This window comes from Scyliorhinus canicula, chromosome 2, assembly GCF_902713615.1.
Source record: "Scyliorhinus canicula chromosome 2, sScyCan1.1, whole genome shotgun sequence".
NCBI classification, from domain to species: Eukaryota; Metazoa; Chordata; class Chondrichthyes; order Carcharhiniformes; family Scyliorhinidae; genus Scyliorhinus; species Scyliorhinus canicula.
Genome location: NC_052147.1, coordinates 35,892,085 through 35,914,768, shown reverse-complemented (window position 1 = coordinate 35,914,768; position 22,684 = coordinate 35,892,085). Strand labels below are relative to the sequence as shown.

Sequence of the window (22,684 nt, the reverse complement as noted above, 5' to 3'; positions counted from 1 at the left end):
AAGTGGTCTATCTGCACGCTGGCGCAGGTACCGCGGGACAGGGCATCGGGAGGCTCATTGAGCTTCCCAGGACGATACAAGATATCGTAGTTGGACAACTCGATCCGCCACCGCAAGATCTTGTCGTTCTTAATCTTGCCCCTCTGTGCATTATCGAACATGAATGCTACTGACCGTCTGTGAGGAAGGTAAACTTCCTGCTGGCCAAATAGTGCCTCCAGTGTCGCACAGCTTCGACTATGGCCTGGGCTTCCTTTTCCACTGAGGCGTGGCGGAGTTCGGAAGCCTGGAGGGTTCTGGAGAAGAAGGCCACGGGTCTGCCCGCTTGGTTCAGGGTGGTCGCCAGAGCTACTTCTGATGCGTCGCTCTCGACGTGGAAGGGGAGGGACTCGTCGATAGCACGCATCGTGGCCTTTGCGATGTCCGCTTTGATGTGGCTAAAGGCCTGGCAGGCCTCTGTCGATGGCGGGAAGGTCGTGGACTGAATGAGGGGACGGGCCTTGTCGGCGTAATTGGGAACCCATTGGGCGTAGTAAGCGAAGAAACCCAGGCAGCGTTTGAGGGATTTGAGGGTATTGGGGAGAGGGAGTGCCATCAGGGGGAGCATGCGTTCGGGGTCGGGGCCTATCACTCCGTTACACACTACGTAGCCGAGGATGGCTAGACAGTCGGTGCTAAACACGCACTTATCCTTATTGTAAGTTAGGTTAAGGAGTTTTGCGGTTTGGAGGAATTTTCGGAGGTTGGTGTCATGGTCCTGCTGGTCGTGGCCGCAGATGGTGACATTATCGAGATACGGGAAGGTAGCCCGTAATCCGTATTTGTCGACCATTCGGTCCATCTCCCGTTGGAAGACCGAGACCCCATTTGTGACACCGAATGGAACCCTGAGGAAGTGGTAGAGGCGCCCATCTGCCTCGAACGCAGTGTACTTGCGGTCACTCGCGCGGATGGGGAGCTGGTGATAAGCGGACTTGAGGTCCACCGTGGAGAAGACTTTGTATTTTGCAATCTCGTTTACCATGGCGGAAATACGGGGGAGAGGATACGCGTCCAGTTGCGTAAACCGGTTGATAGTCTGGCTGTAGTCGATGACCATCCGGTTTTTCTCCCCAGTCTGGACCACCAGCACTTGGGCTCGCCAGGGACTGTTGCTGGCCTCGATGACCCCTTCCTTCAGCAACCTATGGACCTCGGACCTGATGAAGGTCCGGTCCTGGGCGCTGTACCGTCTGCTCCGGGTCGCGACGGGTTTGCAATCGGGGGTGAGATTAGCAAACAAGGAGGGGGGGGGTCCAGTTTGAGGGATGCGAGGCTGCAGACAGTGAGGGGGGGTATAGGGCCGCCGAATTGGAAGGTCAAGCTCTGCACTGGAAGTCCAGTCCTAGGAGTGCCGGTGCGCAAAGGTCGGGGAGGATAAGGAGTTTATAACTTTTAAAAACCTTCCCCTGGACTGTGAGGTCCGCGATGCAGCACCCGGTGATGCGGACGGAGTGCGAACCTGAGGCTAACCCAATTTTGTGTTTTACAGGGTGGACAGGGAGCGCGCAGCGCCTTACTGTGTCAGGGTGTATGAAGCTTTCCGTGCTCCCGGAGTCCAGCAGGCAGTCCGTCTCGTGCCCGCTGAGGTGGATTTGCGTTGTCGTCTTGTCGAGCGTGCGTGGACGTGACTGGTTGAGCTGAATGGCCGCGAGCTGTGGAGAAGATCCATAGTCGTCCTCGTCGGCCGAGTGGGTGCTGGCAGGACCTTGTGTGCCAGTCCAGGATGGCGGCGCCCAGGACCCGCACGTGGGGTCGGGGCCCCAAGATGGCGGCGCCCAGGACCCGCACGTGGAGTCGGGGCCCATAGATGGCGGTGCCCAGGACCCGCACATGGCGTCCGGGGCCCAAGATGGCGGCGCTCGCAGGACCCTCGTGGTTTCTGGGGGCGGGGTTAGCGGTGCCGGCGGGCCGATCGGAGCGGCTGAGAGCGGGGGCAGAGAGGCGCGCAGGCCGGATGCAGGGGCCCGGGGGGGGGGGGGGGAGATTGACGCAGTGCGCTGGAAGGGCCCGGAGGAGGAGATCCCCGGTCGCTGCGCGGCACAGCAGCGACCGATTTGGCCTGGCAGACCGTCGAAAAATGGCAGCTCTTCCCGCAGCTCTTACAAAGGACGGAACGGGCCGGGCAGCGCGGGCGGGGGTGTTTGGCAAGCCCACAGAAATAGCAGCGGGGCCCCGCGGACTTGTCGGGGCGTCCCGCGGCGCAGGCCTGAGGGGGGTCGGGAGCGGCGGATGGCGGTGGGGAAGCGTGCCAGGAGGCCCAGGGTGCTGCAGCGCGGCTGGGGTCATAGGCACGGGCGTTTAAGTCGGCGACCTCCAGGGAGGTGGAGAGAGTCCGTGCCTCAGTTAGGCTGAGGTCATCTTTTTCCAGCAGCCGCTGGCGGATAGCGGCGGACTGCATCCCAGCCACGTAAGCATCTCTGATTAAAAGTTCCATGTGCTCAGTGGCTGAAACATGGAGGCAGGCGCAATTCCTCCCCAGAACAGCGAGGGCCCGGTAAAAATCATCTAAGGACTCACCGGGGAACTGTTGTCTGGTAGCCAGCAGATGTCGGGCGTACACTCGGTTTACCGGCTTAAGAAATTGTCCTTTTAGCGTATCCATGGCCACGTCATATTCCTTTTCTTCCTCTATCATCGCCTAGGCCGCCATGCCCACGCTGGAATAGAGAATATGAAGTTTCTGTGCCATGGTGGGGGGGCTGCTTGCGGTCGCCAGATAGCTATCGAAACACGCCAGCCAATGCTTGAAGACTTCCGATGCGTTTGGAGTTTGCGGGCTGATGCGGAGGCAGTCGGGCTTGATCCGGAGCTTCATCTTCAAATTTCTAGTATATTAAATTCTTGTACCATCAATTGAACGCGAGACGAGTTGCTGAACAAAAGTATGGCTTTAATATACTAGATGTTAAGCCCTGCGGTCGATTACAGTAGAAGGACGACCGCCGGGAGTACAGGGTATTTATACCCCGCCCTGGAGGCGGGGTGAACTCAGCCTCTCGACCAATCGGGGAGCCGTCACATGACTGGTCTCAACCAACCGGTCGAGAGGCACATGACCGACCAGGGCCAATGGTAAGCCGGTGTTCTGCACCAATGGCAGGCAGCTATGCTAATCATCCCACCACAAAAGCTTTCCGTGCTCCCGGAGTCAAAACAACAGGGGGTCTCGTGCCCGTTGACCCTGACGACCATCATGGAGTTCTTCAGCTGTTTTGGCTGCGACTGGTCGAGAGTGACTGCGCCCAGCTGAAGGTAGTCTGTGTGGTCTGTGGAGTCACAAGATGGCGGCCCCCATGAGTCGCACGTGTCGGGGTGAGGTGAAGTTGGTGACCAAGATGGCCGCCCCCATCGGTCGCACGTGTTGGTCAGTACCGGGGCCGGTTGCCAGATGGTGGCCCCCATGAGTCGCACGTGTCGGTCGGTGTTGGTGCAGGCGACCAAGATGGCGGCCTCCACGATTCGCACGATGCCGATGACGCATATGACAGGGGCGTTCCGGGCAGTCACGCAACCGCATTGCGGGGTCTGTGGAGCTGCGAGTCCATGGGTCCGGCCTGGTGCGTTTTCAATTTCTGGGCCTTAGGCCGGTCCAGACACACTCTAGCGAAGTGCCCCTTTTCCCCACAATTGCTACACGTCGCTGTGTGGGCTGGGCAGCGCTGCCGGGGGTGTTGACCCTGGCCGCAGAAGTAGCACTGATGTTCCCCGGGCTGGGCTGGCAGACGAGTGGCACAGGCCTGCGACGTAGTCGGGTCCGAGCGACGAGGGCATCCACGAGGGGTTCGCCAGGCCCGTGGGGAACGCGCTGAGGTTCTGGTAGGCCACCTCTAGCGAGGTCTCTAGCTTTACCGTGTCCTGCAGGTCGGAGGTCCCATTTTCCAGCAGGCGCTGCCTGATATAATTCGAGCAGACGCCCGCCACGTAGATGTCCTGGATCTGTGAGTTCATGTGTTCCTCTGCCGTCACATCTCGATAGTTGCAGTTCCTCGCGAGTAGGGTCAGGGTTTCGAGGTACACACCCAGTGATTCTCCAGCGTGTTGACAGCGAGTAGTGAGGAGGTTTCGGGCGAACACCTCATTTACAGGCTTCACGAAGTGTGCCTTGAGAGTTGCGACCGCCGCCTCGTACGTGGCTGCTTTCTCGATCATTACTGAGATTCGATGGCTCACCCGAGTATGGAGGAGTCACACCTTGAGGGTCTGAGGGAGGCGTTGTGGAGGAGTCGAGATAGGCCTCAAAGCATCGGAGCCAATGTTTGAATATTTCCTTAGCATCGGACGTGCGGGCGTCGAGTTCGAGCCTGTCTGGCTTTAGAGCGGCTTCCATAGTGCTGTCGATGACTAATAAATTGATATACCTTCAATTCACAGAGAGGCAGAGAAAGCGAGTGAATGGTAGGCTTTATTAGTCATGAACCTGCCTAGCCAGAGTCAGAAATACAGATGAATGCCGCCCACAGGTCTATATATGGCGCCGGTGAGGGCGGAACCATACGGGGTTACAGTATAGTACCTGGAAGCAGTTCATATCACCACTTCCGGGTCATAGGTCACAGGTTACAGTATCATGCATGCATTATGGTGAATTCATTCACCATATAACCCATCAGACTAAGGAAACTAAGAGTGAAACAGATTTGAAACGGAAATTTCTGAGGAGGTTGAAAACATGGAAAAGAGACACAGAGGCATCTAAGATCAGATGAAGATCCCAGTGATGCAGTCAGGCAAGTTGAAGAAGAGGGAGACTAGATCTAGAAACTAAGAATAGGCAAATATATAGCTGCTCCTGCTACTTGAAGATAACATTAATGGATCTGCCCCATCCAGACCAATGTAAGCAGAGCTGAGGAGGTTCTGCAGACATATCCCATTTCGGTGACGATCATGCCCATGGAACTCAGGTTCATTGTGCACTGCTGTCAACTGGGAATCAGCCTAAATCCTCATTATAACCTGCATGAGACATACAGGGACAGACCAATAAGCCTCCCTGTGAGCCTCTTAGAATACTAGCTTCCCTGCTGAGGGTCTGGAGCACATTGGCAGAGTAATGGACTCTGTCATAAAAGCCAGCCCAGATGGGAGCCAAGCATGAGTAGTTCTGGCTGGGACCTGGAGTGTACTGTATGTATAGTTTGCTTTGCAATAAAATAAGCCTCTTTACGCTTCTCGTTTTGGATTGCTCTGTGGTCATTAAATTGGCAACGAGGGTGTGGAAATTAACAAGTAGGCACGGCGAGTACTCTGATCAAACTTTATTGGCTTGTGCACAAGGAGGACAAGACAGTGGAATTCACTTCAGTGTTCCGTCTGAATTCTGCAAAACAGTAATATGGTACGGCATGGTAGCACAGTGGTTAACACTGTTGCTTCACAGTGCCAAGGTCCCAGATTCCCGGCTTGGGTCACTGTCTGTGCGGAGTCTGCATGTTCTCCCGTGACTGCGTGGGTTTCCTCCAGGTGCTCCGGTTTCCTTCCACAAGCCCTGAAAGACATGCTGTTAGGTAATTTGGACATTCTAAATTCTCTCTACATGTACACGAACAGGCGCTGGAATGTGGCGACTAGGCATTAATGCAAGCCTACTTATGACAATAAAGATTATTATTATTATAAGATTTTCAACCAATTGGCTTACAGTCTTCTAATCCCTTATTTGCATGTCAACACACCGATAATATCACAGTTAAACTTTCATTTTAAACCAATGGAAGGACAGTATTTCTAGCCAATAGAAAACAGGGAATGCAGACCAACAGAAAATGAGTATTTTCAATCCTTTGTTTGCATATCTTATCTCCCCACCTGCCCTTGGGTGGTTACTGCAGTTTACAGAAAGCACATTTTTGTTTCAGCTACATCCACTATTTTGCCCCGCAGATCCATGTAATTCACTAAGAAACAGTTTATTATTGATTCCACAAGGGTAAAAGTGGAGCTACAGTCGGCACTGCTAACTGTTGAGAGAACGGTTATCTCCTATTTCACTACCAGGATAAGGTTTGCACTGTTTTCAAAATGCCACTCTTTGGGACGCTCAATGTGTTTGATGCAAGCATAGAAGTTTGGATGCAATACGCAGAACGTATGCTATAAGTGGTGATGAGTGACAGACAGTGATACTTCTGACTGCCAATGGAGCCCCCACCTTCAGCGTAACAAAAAGCCTCACATACCCCGCAGCCCTGGTGGCAAACCATTATGACCCCAAGCCACCAATCATGATGCAACAGTACCATTTCAATTTGGCTGAGAGGACCCTAATGGAGTCTGGTACAGAGCTCTTAATGCGTTTGAGGAAGCTAGATGAATTTTGTTATTATAGGCCTTCCCTTCCCGAGATGCTGTGGGATGGATTGGTTTGTGGCATGAACAATATGGCGACCCAAAGGAGGTTATGGGCCAAACCATTCTTTTTCATGAGAAAGTGCAGAAAAGGGAGTACAAGAACTCCAAGGGATGGAAATGAACAGTGTGGGAGGTGCCCCTCCTGGAATACGGCACCCCCAGAATGGGAACTCTCGGACCCCTGACCTGGGGTGAACACCGCCAAAGCCAGGTCTATGGATCTAAGACAGTTAGCTAGGCAATCCACTACGCCTCTCGAATCCATAATAATAATAATCTTTATTAGTGTCACAAGTGAGCTTACATTAACACTGCAATGAGGTTACTGTAAAAATCCCCAAATTGCAACACTCCGGCGCATGTTCGGGTACACTGAGGGAGAATTCAGAATATCCAATTCACCTAACAAGCACCTCTTTCGGGACTTGTGGGAGGAAACCGGAGCACCCGGAGGAAATCCATGCACACATGGGAAGAACATGCAGACACTGCACAGACAATGACCCAAGCAGGAATCGAACCCAGGACCCTGGCGCTGTGAAGCAACGATGCTAACCACTGTGCTAGGGAGACCTTAGACGAGGTGGGGCATGCGGCCAGAGAAGCTGCAGGGAGCAAAAGCCACAGGGCCGCAAACAAACCCGCGCCCCACCCGTGGTAGACGTTAACCTTGAGCCCGCACCTTTTATTGCTTGCTGGCACAGTAGCACCAGTAGTCCCCGTCCTTAAAACTATTCGACTTTGCGCAACTATAAATTAGCAGTGAATAGGGCCTCCCAATTGGACAGATTTCCAATGCCGCAAATTGAAGATTTGTATGTGAAATTGGCTGGAGGTCATTCCTTTACAAAGCTTGAAATGAGTCATGCATATCTCGAATAGGAATTAGACCCTGAGTCCAGTCAATACGTAACCATAATTACCTATAGGGGCCTTATGAGTATACTAGATTGCCCTTTGGTGTGTCATCGGCCTGTGCCCTTTATCAACGCGTCATGGAAAACATTCTGAGGGGGCTGCCACTTATGGCGGTTTATTTGGATAATGTATTGGTCACGGGTACTACGGAGTGAGAACACTTAAGCAACTTGGGCGAGGTGCACTGCCATTTTTCAGAATTGGGGGTCCACCTCAAGAAAGAGGAGTCTTCCTTGCCAGGGAGGTAATTTACTTGGTGTATTGCGTAGACTGGGATGGACTACACCCTGTAAGAGAAGGCGAGAGTAACTCAACAGACCCCCATGCTGGAGAACACAACTGAGATGCGCTCATTCCTGGACTCATAACCTTGCTAGTCCCCCTGCTGGAAAAAAAAAGGCCATGGGCATGGAGAGAGCCACAGGGAGAGGCATTTACTCTAGTAAAAAGGCAATTGACTTTATCAGGCCTGCTAATGCACTACAATCCTGCCAAACCACTGATAGTCACGTGTGATGCCTCAGTGTACGGCATTGGCGCTGTGTTGTCACACCATATGGATGATAGTAGAAAACGGCCAATTGCTTTCGCCTCCAGGACAGTGGCCTCAGCAGAGAGAAACTACGCAGAAATTGAAAATGAAGGTCTGGCCATGGTTTTTTGCAGTCATCAAAGTTCCATTATGTGTGGAAGTCATTTTACGATACTGACAGACCAAAAACCATTGTTGGGACTTCAAGGAGGAAAAGGTTAGCCCACCCACCGCAGCAGCCCTCTTAATAACGGCATATGAATATAAGTTTGAGCACTGACTCTGCCGATCCCTTCTAGGGCTCCATGTTTATCATTATTGTGGACGCTCATTCAAAGTGTCTAGAGGTCCACAGGATGTTGTCCACTACTTCGAAGGTGATGATTGAAAAACTGCGACACTCATTTAGTATACATGATATCCCGGAGATCTTATTCACGGACAATGGCTCGCCTTTTACTAGTGAAACATTCGGGGATTTCAAGAAGGCAAATGGGGTGTGGCTCATCTGCATGACCCTGTACCACCCAACTTCGAATGGGCTGGCCAAAAGGGCAGTGCAAACTTTCAAAAGAGGCTTTGGGGTTTCTCAACACACAGCTGGCCAGATTTTTATTTTGTCACCGTACCACCCCACCTGCTGTGACCAGCATAAAATGGTGGAAAGAACTGCCGGAAGAACTTTTAATGGTCGAAGACTCTGGACCCCCTTCAGCCTAACATTCCCAGATATTGGCGGGAAAGTACGCTACAGTCAGGGGGGAGGCAACAGGGGCTTGCCCAGACAGGCGGACGTGGACCAGACAGTTCAGACCAGGTGACGCGGTTTACAATCGAAACTTCAGAGACCAGCTCTATGGAAACACCTAGAGAGGAACCAGTTTCAAATCAGACAGCCCCAGCACCAATGCATTCAAGGGCATTACCTTGTGGGGGACCCGACACAGAGATGTGGGAGTTTGGGAACTCTGACATGGCGACCTAAGCAACGGAGTTTTTTTAAGAAAAAAATTTAGAGTCCCAATTCAGTTTTTTTCCAATTAAGGGGCAATTCAACGTAGCCACTTCACTTACCCTGCACATCTTTTTCGGCTGTGGAGGTGAGACCCACATAGACATGGGGAGAATGTGTAAACTCCACACTGACAGTGACCCAGGGCCGGGATCAAACCCAGGTCCTCAGTGTTGTGAGGCAGCAGTGCTAACCACTGTGAGACTGTGCTGCCCGGCATCGGACGTTTCTGATGGTGAACAAGCCGGAGAGCAGCAGCCAGTAGTGCCACAGTGATCGGCAAGGAAACTACATTCACCATCCAGAAATATGCCTCCTGATCCGGTTCCACCAGCACAAGAGGCACAACCACGGGCGAAAAAGAGCAGGTGCCTACCTGCTCCACCTTCCTCAGACCGGTCTTCAGACTGGGCGGGCGGGGAGGGGGGGCGGGGGGGGGTGATGATGTTATAACGTGCATGAGATGTACAGGGACAGACCAATTAGCCTCCCAGTGAACCTTGTGGAATATGAGCTTCCTTGCTGAAGGGCAGGGGTTCTCCAGCGGTGTAATGGACGCTGTCATAAAAACCAGCCTAGATGGGAGCCGAGCATTAGTCCCGGCTGGGACCTGCAGTGTACTGTGTATATAATTTACATTGTAATAAGTTTCTTTACGCCTCTTGTTTTGGACTCCTCTCTGGCCACTAAATTCCTAGGAGGAGCTGAAACTCTGTGAGAAAGAGAGAACTTTGAAGGACTTTGTGACTGAGATTGGTGATGACATATATACTGTGTGAACTGCTGAGCCAATTCATATAAGATTTACCTGAATTTTGTCCACCATTTAATGTGTAATTCATAGTACAAAATCAATCACAATTTCATTGCTAATTCATGCTTAATTTATGTTTGTTCTAGGCTTTAGAGGACAGGAGATAAGACAGTTCAGTGTTTCCTGTGTTTGACTGTTTTTAGGTAAAAACTATTTTGTTTCAAACTGAGGAATCTTGTGGCTTTATACTTTCAGTAAATAACTCTTGAGTTTGGATTTTTTTTGTTTTGAAATGTTTTGGTCTCGACTGAGATTGGAACAACAGCCCGCAGAGCAGAGTCCTGCGTCACAAACCTCTGCATCTCTTTCCACACCTTCTTTGAAAGGCACATTCCATTAAGGTGATGGTCTCTTCTCTACCACAGCCTTCTCAAGGACAGCATCCAGAAGGGGGGAGGGGGGTGAGACTCCAAGCACGTAGCATGGATCTGACGGATAGCGCCTTTCTCACCACCAGCCAAACTACGTCTTGGTGCTTGTTTGAAAGTTCTGGCAATGATGCATTCTGCAAATTAACTTTTGGGAGTCTGCTCAGGGAACCACCCGACAGGATCCACCATGACCTTTTCCTGCTGGGCCTCAAGGTTATTACGTGTGGAGCATTGCCTGATGGACTTGGGGTTAAATGTGTTTTTCTGCATAAACTTTGCCATGAAGCGACAGGTAGTACGGTACAATTCAACTGGATTAAGTATGCCACGTGAATGCAGCCAGACTGATGATAAATAGAACCTCAGCATGCAGTGACACTTGAAATTTGCATACTGTACCAAGGTTCTATGTATAGCCTGACGCAGGCACACCCAAAGGTGTCCATCAGTATGTGGGCTACATTGCATATATTCTTGTGCCTCCCCCTCCCCCACCCATATAGACAGTTGTGAGTTGTGTCCCTGTGGACACACTTCAATTCCCAGACAAAGTGAAAGATAGCTCAAGTAATCACCATGGCATAGAAGTGGGGTATGGGCCGGACCTGTGCCACAGAACCACCAAGAGTGCCTCACAACTGATGACCAGATTCTTACCTGCAAATGAAAGGGAGCATTGTTCTCGCATGCTACGTTTTTGTTTAACCATGGCTACACATTCCTTCCAGTTTTTGGTGCACATGCCATACCTCCGAACCATATTGTTGCACCTTCAGGCAGTCTGACCTGAGGAATTGGTTGACCCAGTTCCCCAGGAATATGACCTCGCTCTTGCCATGATTTACTTTGGCTCCTGAGGGCAATTTTAATTGGTTGCAGACGCTCATCAGTCAGATGACAGCAGATCTGAGCAGATGACGGCAACATTGCCCATGTACATGGAGGCTTTGACCTGAATACCTCCGTAGCCTGGGATTGTCACCCCTCTTATGGAAATGACTACATTGAATGTTAACAAAGTTTTCTCTGAATATTATCACTTCAAAGTGACACAATTTCTCCTACATACCAATATAGTTAACATTAGTGATTTGTTTTGAGCAAAATTAAATCAACCAAATTTTCTTATTCTGTAGGTGCAATATAGTAATTCCAATTCTCTTCTCGCACCTAGTGGTGCACTAAGGCAGACTTTTGTCTGTTTCCATAGCTAGTAAATCCCAGAACAGATCGCTAGTTTGTCACCAGGGCTTATAGCTTGAGGGGCACCACTCCACATGAAGCATGGCTGACCAGGAATCTCTCCTGCTTTTACCACTAGCCATTGGCATGTTTTGAAGGATTTGCAGGTTGACACACTCACCTGCTTGCCCGCATTATGAACACCATCAAGTCCTGGGGTGGGACTTGAACCCGGAGCTTCAGAATCAGAGGCAGGGACGCTACCCACTGTCCCACAAAACCTCTAGATGTGATTCCTCCGGTCCCATATGGAACAATGGGCTGCAGGACTACACCACAGGTCCCGGTCTACACAATCTCTTTCACTCTAACCTATTGAATATACTTCACCAGGTTTTCTTCTTCCATTTGGTGGAATACATTCAACTGTCTTTATGGCAGTACATATGGGAGTCGAAATATTTGTCCTGCCAGCCTCAGTCATCTCTCCTTCACAATGTCCCACAGGCACCTCTGACCGGTCCTCTTTAATAATGATGCAGTCTCTCTATATGCTGCCCAGGATCTTATGTAGACAACATTGGTGAAAGATGTCCAAGTTGCTGCTCTTTGCTCTTCTTTTCTATGTCTCGCTGACATAGATTGCAGTTGTTACTATGTTGGTCATGTAGAGTCACAGCTTCATGACTGTGTTAATGGAGATCGATGCCCAGACCATGTGGAGCTGCTGGCTTTTCTGGTCTTGTGCCAATGTTGATCTCTTCCTGGATAGGGGAAGTGGTTAATGTCCTCAATGTTCTGTTGCCCAATGGTGATGGCAGAGCTTGTTGCCATTCGGTGATCCTATCTTAGTCTTCTGGCAGCTGATACATAAACCAACCTTGGCACTGCTACTCTCAAGACTGTTGCTCATGTCTTGGAATGCATGTGATTCTTTGGTCAGTAAGGCTATGTTATCTGTGAAAACCAGGTGCGTCAATAAGTGGCATTGCCATGGAATGGCAAAGTCGTCCTCATGATGAAAAGGAAAAGGCTGAGGCTGATCATACTGAACAGTATGATCAGACCCCATGGATCAGCAAGCATGCTCAATGAAAACAGCGAGCCTTCTGCAACAGCAATGTCCTCAGCATTGGGAATGCCTTCTTCAAACATGAGGACATGCCCAAACATCATGGAGATCTCCCGATGATAACACCCTGAATAAGATATATGCACCAGCAACAGATAGAGAAAATTCCTAAATGGCGTATGGATTTGTCACGGTGCTGATGTAGGATCGGACCATCATCTTGTGTTAGGCAAAATCCATCTGAAGCTGAAGAAGGCAACAACCACAAAGTCACAATGGTCATTTGCACTGGAGAAACTGAAGGATAAGGACATGTTGGTTGATTTCTGGCTGGTCCTCTCCAACAATTTTAAAGTACTACTGAGGTTGGGCAACATTGCAGAACAATGGGAAATCTTCAAAAGAGGGTTGACGGAGAGTGAAGGAGTCACCATCGGGCAGAGGAGAAGAAGCACTAAAGACCAATGGATCCCTGATCCAATGTAGAAGTTGACTGATGAAAGACAGCTGGTGAAGATCAAGAGGGATCATCAGGAAAAGAAAAACAGAGCAAAGACGAGAAAATGATGAGTAGTACGGAAGACTGGATAAAGCTTTGAAGAAGAGCTGTAGAAAAGACAATTTAAAAAAAAGCTTTACTGTCACCAGTAGGCTTACATTAACACTGCAATGAAGTTACTGTGAAAAGCCCCGAGTGGCCACATTCCGGTGCCTTTACGTGTACACAGAGGGTGAATTCAGAATGTCCAAATTACCTAATAGCACGTCTTTTGGGACTTGTGGGAGCAAACTGGAGCACCCTGACATGTGGAGAACGTGCAGACTCTGCACAGACAGTGACCCAAGCCGAGAATCAAACCTGGGACCCTGACGCTATGAAGCCATAGTGCAAATCACTATGCTACCGTGCTGCTCACTTAGGGTGTATCGAGCTAAAAGGCAGGCGGGCACAAGAAGCAGCAAATTGGAACAACTCCAAAGCATTGTACAGGATCATAAGGAAACAGACTGGTGCAAGAAGCTACACCATTGTACCAATCAAGGGCAAGGGCAGCAAGACGAGGAGCAGGAGGCTAGGTGGGTGTTACATATTTGGGAGATCCTTGACCAGCCAAATCTCAGCTCCATGTTCATGTTTGAATAAAGCACTGTACCTCAACAGCCCAATGTCAACCTGAGAGAAATTGTCATATCAGAGGTCCAAAGAGCCTTCAAGAGCCTTAAAAACATAAAACTGGGATTGACAAGATACAGCAGATCCATTACACCATCACCAACAGCACTCGGGGACCTGTTAAACAAGATATGGACCGAGGAGGACTGGAAGTGAAGAGTAATCATCAAGCTACCAAAGAAAGGGAACCTTAGCAACTACAAAAGCTGGAGGTGCATAACACTACTGTCAATACCAGATAAAGTTCTCAGTACAGTGCTCCTCAACAGATTGAAAGCAGAAGTAGGCGGTATCCTTTGTGAAGAACAGACAGGTTTCCAGGGTGACAGATCATGCAAAGCAGATCTTTGCACTCAGGAATATTACGGAGCAAAACTTAATGTAGTAGAGGCTACTTCTTAACAATTTCATCGAATTCAAGAAGGTTTTGATTGCGCCTATTGGTAGACACTCTGGTACATCATTAGACATTATAGTATCCCAGAGTGGTATATGAACATCTTCAAAACTTTATACCATGACTCCAGCTTTTGCATCAAGATCAGCATGTGCACCATGGACTCCTTCAAAATCATCATTGGAGTATGGAAAGTCCGCATACTTTCCCCATTATCCATTAGATAAACTGAACAAAATGGTTCTTGTTGGAAAAGGCAAGTAATCACAGCCCCAGGATAGTATTGCAGAAATTCTTCAGAGAAATATCCTCAGCTCAGCTACCTTCAGCTGCTTTATCAACGACCTTGTCTTCATCTTAAGATCAGGAATTACATTTGTGAACTAGATTTTCATTGTCCAATTTTTAAAAAATGAATTCAAATCCTCAAACCACCATAGTAGATTTTAATCTCACATTCCCTGGATTATTATTCCTGGAACAAAACCATGACACTTCCATACCATTTACTTAAGAATACCACATTAAAATTTATCAAAAGCCTTTTGAAAGTTAACCAACTTAATTTACTTGAGCTTCCCCAGTCTACTCGGAATGTCTCTTCCTTGAAGAAGTCATGGAGGTTAGTTAGTTAGGATATTACCACTCTGGGTCCATGTTGACTGTTGCTAATTGTCATACTGATGATCCCCAATTGCTTTATATGGAATGGAGATAAGACTAGTTGTCTATGCCTACTTTGTCACCTTTTCTTAATATCAATTTAGAGTTCCCAATTCTTTTTTTTAAATTAAGTGTGGCCAATCTAGTGTGGCCAATCCACCTACCAGTACATCTTTGGGTTGTGGGGCTGAGACCGCCGCAGACATGGGGAGAATGTGCAAACTCCTCACGGACTTTTTCCCAGGGTAGAGGGGTCAATTACTAGGGGGCATAGGTTTAAGGTACGAGGGGCAAGGTTTAGAGGAGATGTACGAGGCAAGTTTTTTTACACAGAGGGTAGTGGGTACCTGGAACTCACTCCTGGAGGAGGTGGTGGAAGCAGGGACGATAGTGACATTTAAGGGGCATCTTGACAAATACATGAATAGGATGGAAATAGAGGGATACGAACCCAGGAAGTGTAGAAGAGGGCCTGTTCCTGTGCTGTACTTTTCTTTGTTCTTTGGACGTGACCCAGGGCTGGGTTTGAACCTGGGTCCTTGGCGCCATGAGGCAGCAGTGCTAACCACTACATCACCATGCCGCCCTACTTTGTCACCTTTTTAAAATATGGCAATTGTTTTGCCTATTTCTAATCCCATAATACCTCCTCAGTGTCCACTGACTCCCAAATAATAACTGTCAGTGCCTCATAATCCTCTGTGAGGATTTGAAGGAAAAATACCATTCATCCTTTGGGATTTAGTTGTTTTGAGCCCAGGCAAACTGGCTCCTCCCATTAATTACATAATCTGTATCCCACTAAGGTGGCACGGTAGCACAGTGGTTAGCACTGTTGCCTCACAGCTCCAGGTTTGATTCCCAGCTTGGGTCACTGTCTGTGTGGAGTCTGCACGTTCTCACTGTATCACATTAGCGTGGGTTTCCTGCGGTGCTCCGGTTTCTTCGCACAACTCCCAAAAGACATGCTGTCAGGTAATTTGGACATTCTGAATTCTCCCTCTGTGTACCCGCACAGGCGCCGGAAAGTGAAGACTAGGGGCTTTTCACAGTAACTTCATTGCAGTGTTAATGGAAGCCTACTTGTGACAATAAAGATTATTATTATTATAAGTTCCATGACCTGCTTAGCTAGGACTAAATACGATCTCTCATAAATTAACCAAGTAAGTGGTTGAAATGAATGATCACCTCACTTTTTTATGACACTGTAAGTACAGCTTTAGCAGATACAATGCCGGTTTGTATTGTAAACCAGGGTTTTTAATAACATTTCTTCCACATATATGAAATATAATCTATATCAATTTCTTACATTCATCACAGTTTACTGACAACATATATTTATATTGCTCCGTTAACGTACAAAATGTCCCAAGGTGCTTCACAGAAGCGTTATAAAGCAAAATTTGCCACTGAGTGACTCAAATAGATGTCAGGGCAAACAAAATACTTTGCCATAACCTTACTGGTTAGTCATAAAAATGATTATGAAGATTAAAATGTACAGTGCACTCCAGAGAAATCTGTAGTGACAAATCCCCACCAAAGCCTTTGCAGTTACAAACCAAAACTTAATCTTAAAGTGTTCTATAACCTTCACTGTTGTGATGAACGATTATCAACATTAGGTCTGTTTGGATAAATACCTTTGTACATTGTGACTTGCCAGACTCATGATGATGTCATCACTGATGTCATATGTAAATAAAGGTTTTAAGGTAGTAACCATTTTGCAGACAACATGGAACATGGGGCTGAATTGTATGGCCCTGTAACAGAGGGGGTCGGCTGGAAAATGTGGCGAACCATTGACTGTGGCGGGAGCAGAAATTCCACCCATGGAGTCAGAGGTGCGCAATTGGAATTGAATCAGTTTTTATAGCTGGCAGAGAGCCAGCAGATTAAAAATAAATAAAATGTCGGTCTGCAACTTTGTACGGACATTGACAGCTGGCTTTGATTATTCCAATACCTGCTCCTATGGAGAGGATGGGAGATTTAAGAGCGAACTGGCAATTCTTCCAGTCTCAATGGAAAAATGATGAGACTGTCACAGAGCTGAATAAGGAACCTGAACAACAGGGCTGCATATTGGCACAGCGCCTAGCACTGCTGCATCACAGCGCCAGGGTCCCGGGTTCAATTCTGGCTTTGGGTAACTGTGTGGAGTTTGCATGTTCTTCCCATGCCTGCGTGGTGCTCCGGTTTCCTCCCACAGTCCAAAGATATGCAGGTTAGGTGGATTGGCCATGGTAAAATTGCCCCTTAGTGTCTGACGATGTGCAGGTTAGGTGGGGTTATGGGAATAGAGCAGGGAAGTGGACCTAGAAAGGCTGCTCTGTCAGAGGACTGGTGCAGACTCGGCCTCCTTCTGCACTGTAGGGATTCTATGAATTAAGTGTAGTAAGTCTTTTATCAATGATGGGGAAGCACTAAGAGAGGAAGAAAATTGATCAGTATGTGACTGTACTGATACATCCAGATGAATCTTGAGAGTTTAGACAACTGAAGGATGATCTAATCAGAGGTAGAGGGTGCGATTCTCTCTCGGTGCTGTACCAGGTGCCATCGCACTATTCCTGGGATTTGGATCATGTCCTTGCTGGACGTGAACCAGACTGGCATATTTAAATTACTCTTAAAACACATTTAAACATGTGCGACCCATTCGAGGACAGAGTTTGTCTTCCAGGATTTACTGTTCCCGCCGGCGCAGAGTGTGGCTGGCGCAAATCCTGCGGGTGGTCGGGGACTGGCCAGAACACTGGTAATGCCAACCAGGAACCCTGGCAGTGCTGCTCTGGCACCCTGGCAGTGCCATGTTGGCACTATTTTGGTGCCATGGGCAGTCCCAGCCTGTGACAGTGTCATGGTGCAAAGGGCAGTGCCAAAGAGGGGGACCATAGAATATGGAGGCCTGAAGAGGGGGCATGTATGGAGGAGGCCTGAAGGACATGAAGAGGGGAGACTGAACAGGGGGGAAATGAGGGGGTGAGCTTGAAGGGAGGGCCTGAAGTGGGTGCATGAGGGGGGTCCTGAAAGAGAGGGAGATCTTAAAGGTAGGTGGGGTGGCTCTCAGCGACGCCACAGCAGTGCATGCTCACTCAGGAGATTGCGATGCCCCGATACCGACAAGGATTGATGGGTGGGGGTGGTGCCGGGTCACCTTCATGCCTGTGTGGTGTGGGAGCGGGTGATGAGTGCATTTAGTGATGTGAGAGAGGTTGCCCCTCCAGGGTCGAGGGTTGGGAGTGTTGCCTACATCTGCGTGGGGTAACGTGTCTGTGAGTGGGGGGTGTAAGTGTTCACCTTAACTTTGACATTTGGTTACTCGGTGATTACAATCTCAGATCATGCTCCGCACTGGGTTGACCTGCAGGTTAGTAAAGACAGTAACCAGCGCCCACATTGGAGGTTGGATGTGGGACTTTTGGCGGATGAAGGGGTGTGTGAGCGGCTGAGGAAATGTATTCAGAGCTACCTGCTGGTCAATGACACAGGGGAAATATCAGCTGCGGTGGTGTGGGAAGCACTGAAGGCGGTGGTCAGGGGGCAGCTGATCTCGATCCAAGCCCATAGGGAGAAGGTGGATCGGACAGAGACGGACCGACTAGTAATGGAGATACTACAGATTGATAGGAGGTATGCGGAGACCTCAGAGGCAGGGCTTTTAAGGGAACAGCGGAGGTTACAGGCGGAGTTTAGCTTGCTGACCACAGGAAGGGCGGTGGAGCAGCTGAGAAAGGTGAAGGCCGATCTATGAACATGGACAGAAGGCCGGCAGAATGCTTGCACAGCAGCTTAGGAAGAGGGAGGCAGCTAGGGAGATAGGGAAAGTAAAGGACGGAGATGGGAGCCTGGTTGGTGATTCAGTAGGGGTGAATAAGGCGTTTAGGGATTTCTACAGCAGGCTGTACAGGTCGGAACCCCCTACGGGTCTGGAGCGGATGAGGCAATTCTTGGAGGGGCTGAATTCCCCAAAGATGGTCGGGAAGCGGGTAGAAGGGCTGCGGGCCCCAATCGGGCTGGAAGAGATAGTGGAGGACTTGAAGGCCATGCAGGCGGGTAAGGCCCCGGGTCCGGACGGGTACCCAGTGGAGTTTTAGAAAACGTTCTCGGGGATATCGGGGCCTGTGTTGTTGAGGATGTTCAATGAGGCAAGGGAAAGAGAGGTGTTTCCCCCGACGATGTCACAGGCAACGATTTCGCTGATTCTTAAGCGGGACAAGAACCTGGAGCTGTGTGGGTCCTATAGGCCAATCTCCCTGTTGAATGTAGATGCCAAGTTGCTGGCCAAAAACTTGCCCTCCAGGATCGAGGATTGTGTTCCGGACGTTATTGGGGAGGACCAGACTGGGTTTGTTAAGGGCAGGTAGTTGGTGGCCAATGTAAGAAGACTGTTAAATGTGAACATGATGCCCCCGAAAGGTAGGGAGGTGGAGGTAGTGATCGTAATGGATGCAGAAAAGGCTTTTGATTGGGTAGAATGGGACTATCTGTGGGAAATACTGGGACGGTTTTGATTTGGGCAGGGCTTTATTGACTGGGTCAGGTAAATGTATCAGGCTCCTGAGGCAAGTGTACGGACGAATAGGACATTGGACTATTTTAGACTGCACCAGGGGACGAGACAGGGATGCCCCCTTTCCCCACTATTGTTTGCGCTGGCCATAGAGCTGTTGGCAATTGCTCTGAGAGCCTTGAGGGGCTGGAGAGGACTGGTCCGGGGGGTGGAGCACAGGGTTTCGCTGTATGAGGATGACCTGCTTCTGTACGTTTCGGACCGGCTGCATAAATTGAATCTGGCCCGGCTGGTGGACCAAATGAAGGATGCTTTTCGGAGATGGGACCCGCTTCCGTTGTCTCTGGCTGGGAATGTGCAAACGGTGAAGATGACGGTCCTCCCCCCTATCTGTATTTCAGTGTCTCCCCATCTTTATTCCGCGGTCCTTTTTTAAGTGGGTCAACAGAGTGATCACGAGCTTTGTCTGGGCGGGCAAGACCCCGCGGTAAGGAAGGTAATGCTTGAGCGGAGTCGGGGAGAGGGCGGGCTGGCGCTGCCAAACTTTAGCAACTATTTCTGGGCGACTAATATAGCCAAGGTCAGGTAGTGGGTGGTTGGGGAGGGATCGGTATGGGTGCGTATGGAGGCAGCTTCATGTAAGGGAACCAGTTTGGGGGCGTTGGTAACTGCGCCTCTGCCGTTCCCGCCGGCACGGTACTCCACCAGTCCAGTAGTGGTGGCGGCCCTGAGAGTTTGGGGCCAGTGGAGGCGGCATGTGGGAGCATCGGTCTGGGCCCCAATCTGTGACAATCACCGGTTTGCCCCGGGGAGTATGGACAGGGGGTTCCGGTTATGGCGGAGAGCGGGGATTGAGAGGATGGGGGATATGTTCATAAAAGGGAGCTTTCCGCGTATGAGGGCGTTGGAGGAAAAGTTTGGGTTGGCGAGGGGAAAGGGATTCAGGTATCTGCAGGTGCGGGACTTCCTTCGTAAACAGGTGTCAACCTTCCCGCTCCTCCTGCTAAGGGGGATTCAGGACAGGGTAGTTTCCAGAGGGTGGGTAGGAGAAGGGAGCGTCTCAGACATTTATAAGGAGCTTATGGGGTCAGAGGAGACGCAGACCGAGGAGCTGAAGCACAAGTGGGAGGAGCTGAGAGGTGAGATAGTGGATGGCAGACACGTTGAATAGAGTTAACACGTCTGCAACATGTGCCAGGCTCAGCCTGATACAATTTAAGGTTGTTCACCGGGCTCACATGATAGTGGCCCAGATGAGCAGATTCTTTGGGGTGGAGGACAGGTGCGCAAAATGTGCGGGAGGACCGGCGAACCATGTCCACATGTTTTGGACATGTCCAAAGCTTTGGGGATTTTGGCAGGGGTTTGCGGACATCATGTCCACGGTGTTAAAAACAAGGGTGGCGCTGAGTCCAGAGGTGGCGATTTACGGGGTGTCGGAAGACCCGGGAATCCAGGAGGAGAAAGAGGCAGATGTTCTGGCCTTTTTTCCCCTGGTAGCCCGGAGACGGATACTATTAGCATGGAGGGACTCAAAGCCCCCGAAGTCGGAGACCTGGCTATTGGACATGGCTAGCTTTCTCTGTTTGGAGAAAATCAAGTACGCCTTGAGGGGGTCACTGTTAGGGTTCAGCCGGAGGTGGCAACCGTTCGCCGACATTGTTGCCGGAAATTAATCGTCAGCAGACGGGGGGGGGGGGGGGGGGGGGGGGGGGGAGTAGTTTAAAGTAAGGGGTCAATAAGGGAGGGACCTGTACAAGATGTAAATGGCTTTTGCACTATATTTATGGTTTCATGTATATTGTTTATTTTGTTGTTGTTACTATACAAAAATACCTCAATAAAATGTTTATTAAAAAAAAAAATTGACATTTGGGCTCCCTATAAAAAGGGCATCCCGATCTCTGAGGAGCCGGTCTTGCTTTCCCCCTTCTTTAGTTCCCCACTTCAGAGTTCTCCAGTGGGATAATTCAGTCAGTCTCCCCAAGCTCCATAAAAATTGCTAATTGTGGGTGGATTGTGATGGGAACTGTGTCAGAACAGCCAACGGGATTCTCATTGGTTTTCCCACCAGAAATCACAGTCAATTACAACTCAGATAACTTTCAATTAGTTCACCTTACATCAGTGACTACCAGTGAGAGCATGAGGTCTGAAAGCACACTTCAACCACCATGACATTTCGTACACTATGATGAGTAACAATGGTCCTCAATTCACAAATAAACAATTGAGACATTTTATGAATGAATTGAATCTTCAAGACTGCACCAGGGGACGAGACAGGGATGCCCCCTTTCCCCACTATTGTTTGCGCTGATCTCCACACTATCCTCAGTCAAATGGAAAGAAAGAGGCAGCGGGACAATTGTCAAAGGGATCATCAAAACATTGACTAAATTCAGTACAGGAGTGCAATGCAATCTTAAGAGTGGAGAAACACACCTACCGAAGGCATGGAAAGTAGTCCAGTCCAGAACTGTTACCCCACTTAGACCACTCTTCCAACAGCTAAAAATCTACTGAAGGCAGAGGTAGCAACAGGAGTGAGAACCAAATGCAAAGTGAAGTGACAAAAAGCCAAAAATCACTTTGATAAAGCTGCCAGTATTGAGAGTTGGAGAGCCGGTCTGCGTGCAAACGTTCAGTGCACTCAACAAGTAGCCCATTTGGCAACAGGTGTGTAGAGAAATTGTCACCTCGATCGTATGTGGTGAAACTTGCGCAACCGTCAGTCCCAAAGGTTAACTGTTTGCCAACAAATGTAACCGACTGGCAGCAGCATTCCCCAGAGAAGCAATGTTACCCCGGGAACCGGTGAATAGAACAACTGCACACGGTCCAACATGACCTGAACGCTTTGAAGTTTTCTATGCAATGCACATGCTGGGACAGGACATACAACATTGGGACAAAATAGAAACCGGAGTTTTGTTAATATGTAAAAAAAAACTCTTTATGGACTGTGTATGGAGTAACTTGCAAATTATAATACATGCATTCTTTCGATTTTTCTGAGAAGGGGGCGGTTTGGATAAATACCTTTGGCTTGTCATGATGTGACATCTGATGCCACTGCATGTCAATAAGGGTTTCTAGGGCAGTAACCATTTTCCAGACTACATGAAACAAACTCTTGTTTCTCCCTCCACGGATGCGGCTAGACCTGCAGATTAGTTCCAGCTTTTGGTGCGGTTTTCTTTCAAATTTCCAGCCCACACAGCATTTTGTTTTTGTGTCTGAAGCACGGAAACTGGTACGCGCGCCGGCGGCGGTTAAGAGCTGGGGTTCGAAGGATGAGTGGGGGCAAGGGGGGGGGGGAAACAACCGAGCTGAAGATGGTTTTGACAAGCAGCTCGATGCCAGCCCGCTGAAGCCAGCTGTCTCATGCCATGCATTCTCTTTGCACATTGCATTCCAGTTGTCTGAGGTAATGGACTCTTCAACGCCACAGCTCCCAATCTCACTTCACAAATAGGGGAGACCGGGACTCACGCCATCGCGCGCACACACAGACAGAGGGAGTCCGCCAAAAACAAAACTGCATGAGACCTTTTTAAAAACAAAACGTTTGCTGGACCGTCCACGAGCCCCTTCGAAATGGGCCAACGGTCACATCGCGCGAACGGAA

General features: G+C 49.4%; 1 long non-coding RNA gene across 1 annotated transcript; it reads right to left on the bottom strand.

The window, feature by feature from the left end:
• Positions 1 to 5,285: 5,285 nt before the first annotated feature.
• LOC119952380 lies at positions 5,286 to 22,684 on the bottom strand. The gene is made up of 2 exons (XR_005457843.1): positions 22,096 to 22,684; positions 5,286 to 5,530 (listed from the first exon to the last, which is right to left on the bottom strand). It is a non-coding gene; the product is annotated as an uncharacterized LOC119952380 (long non-coding RNA).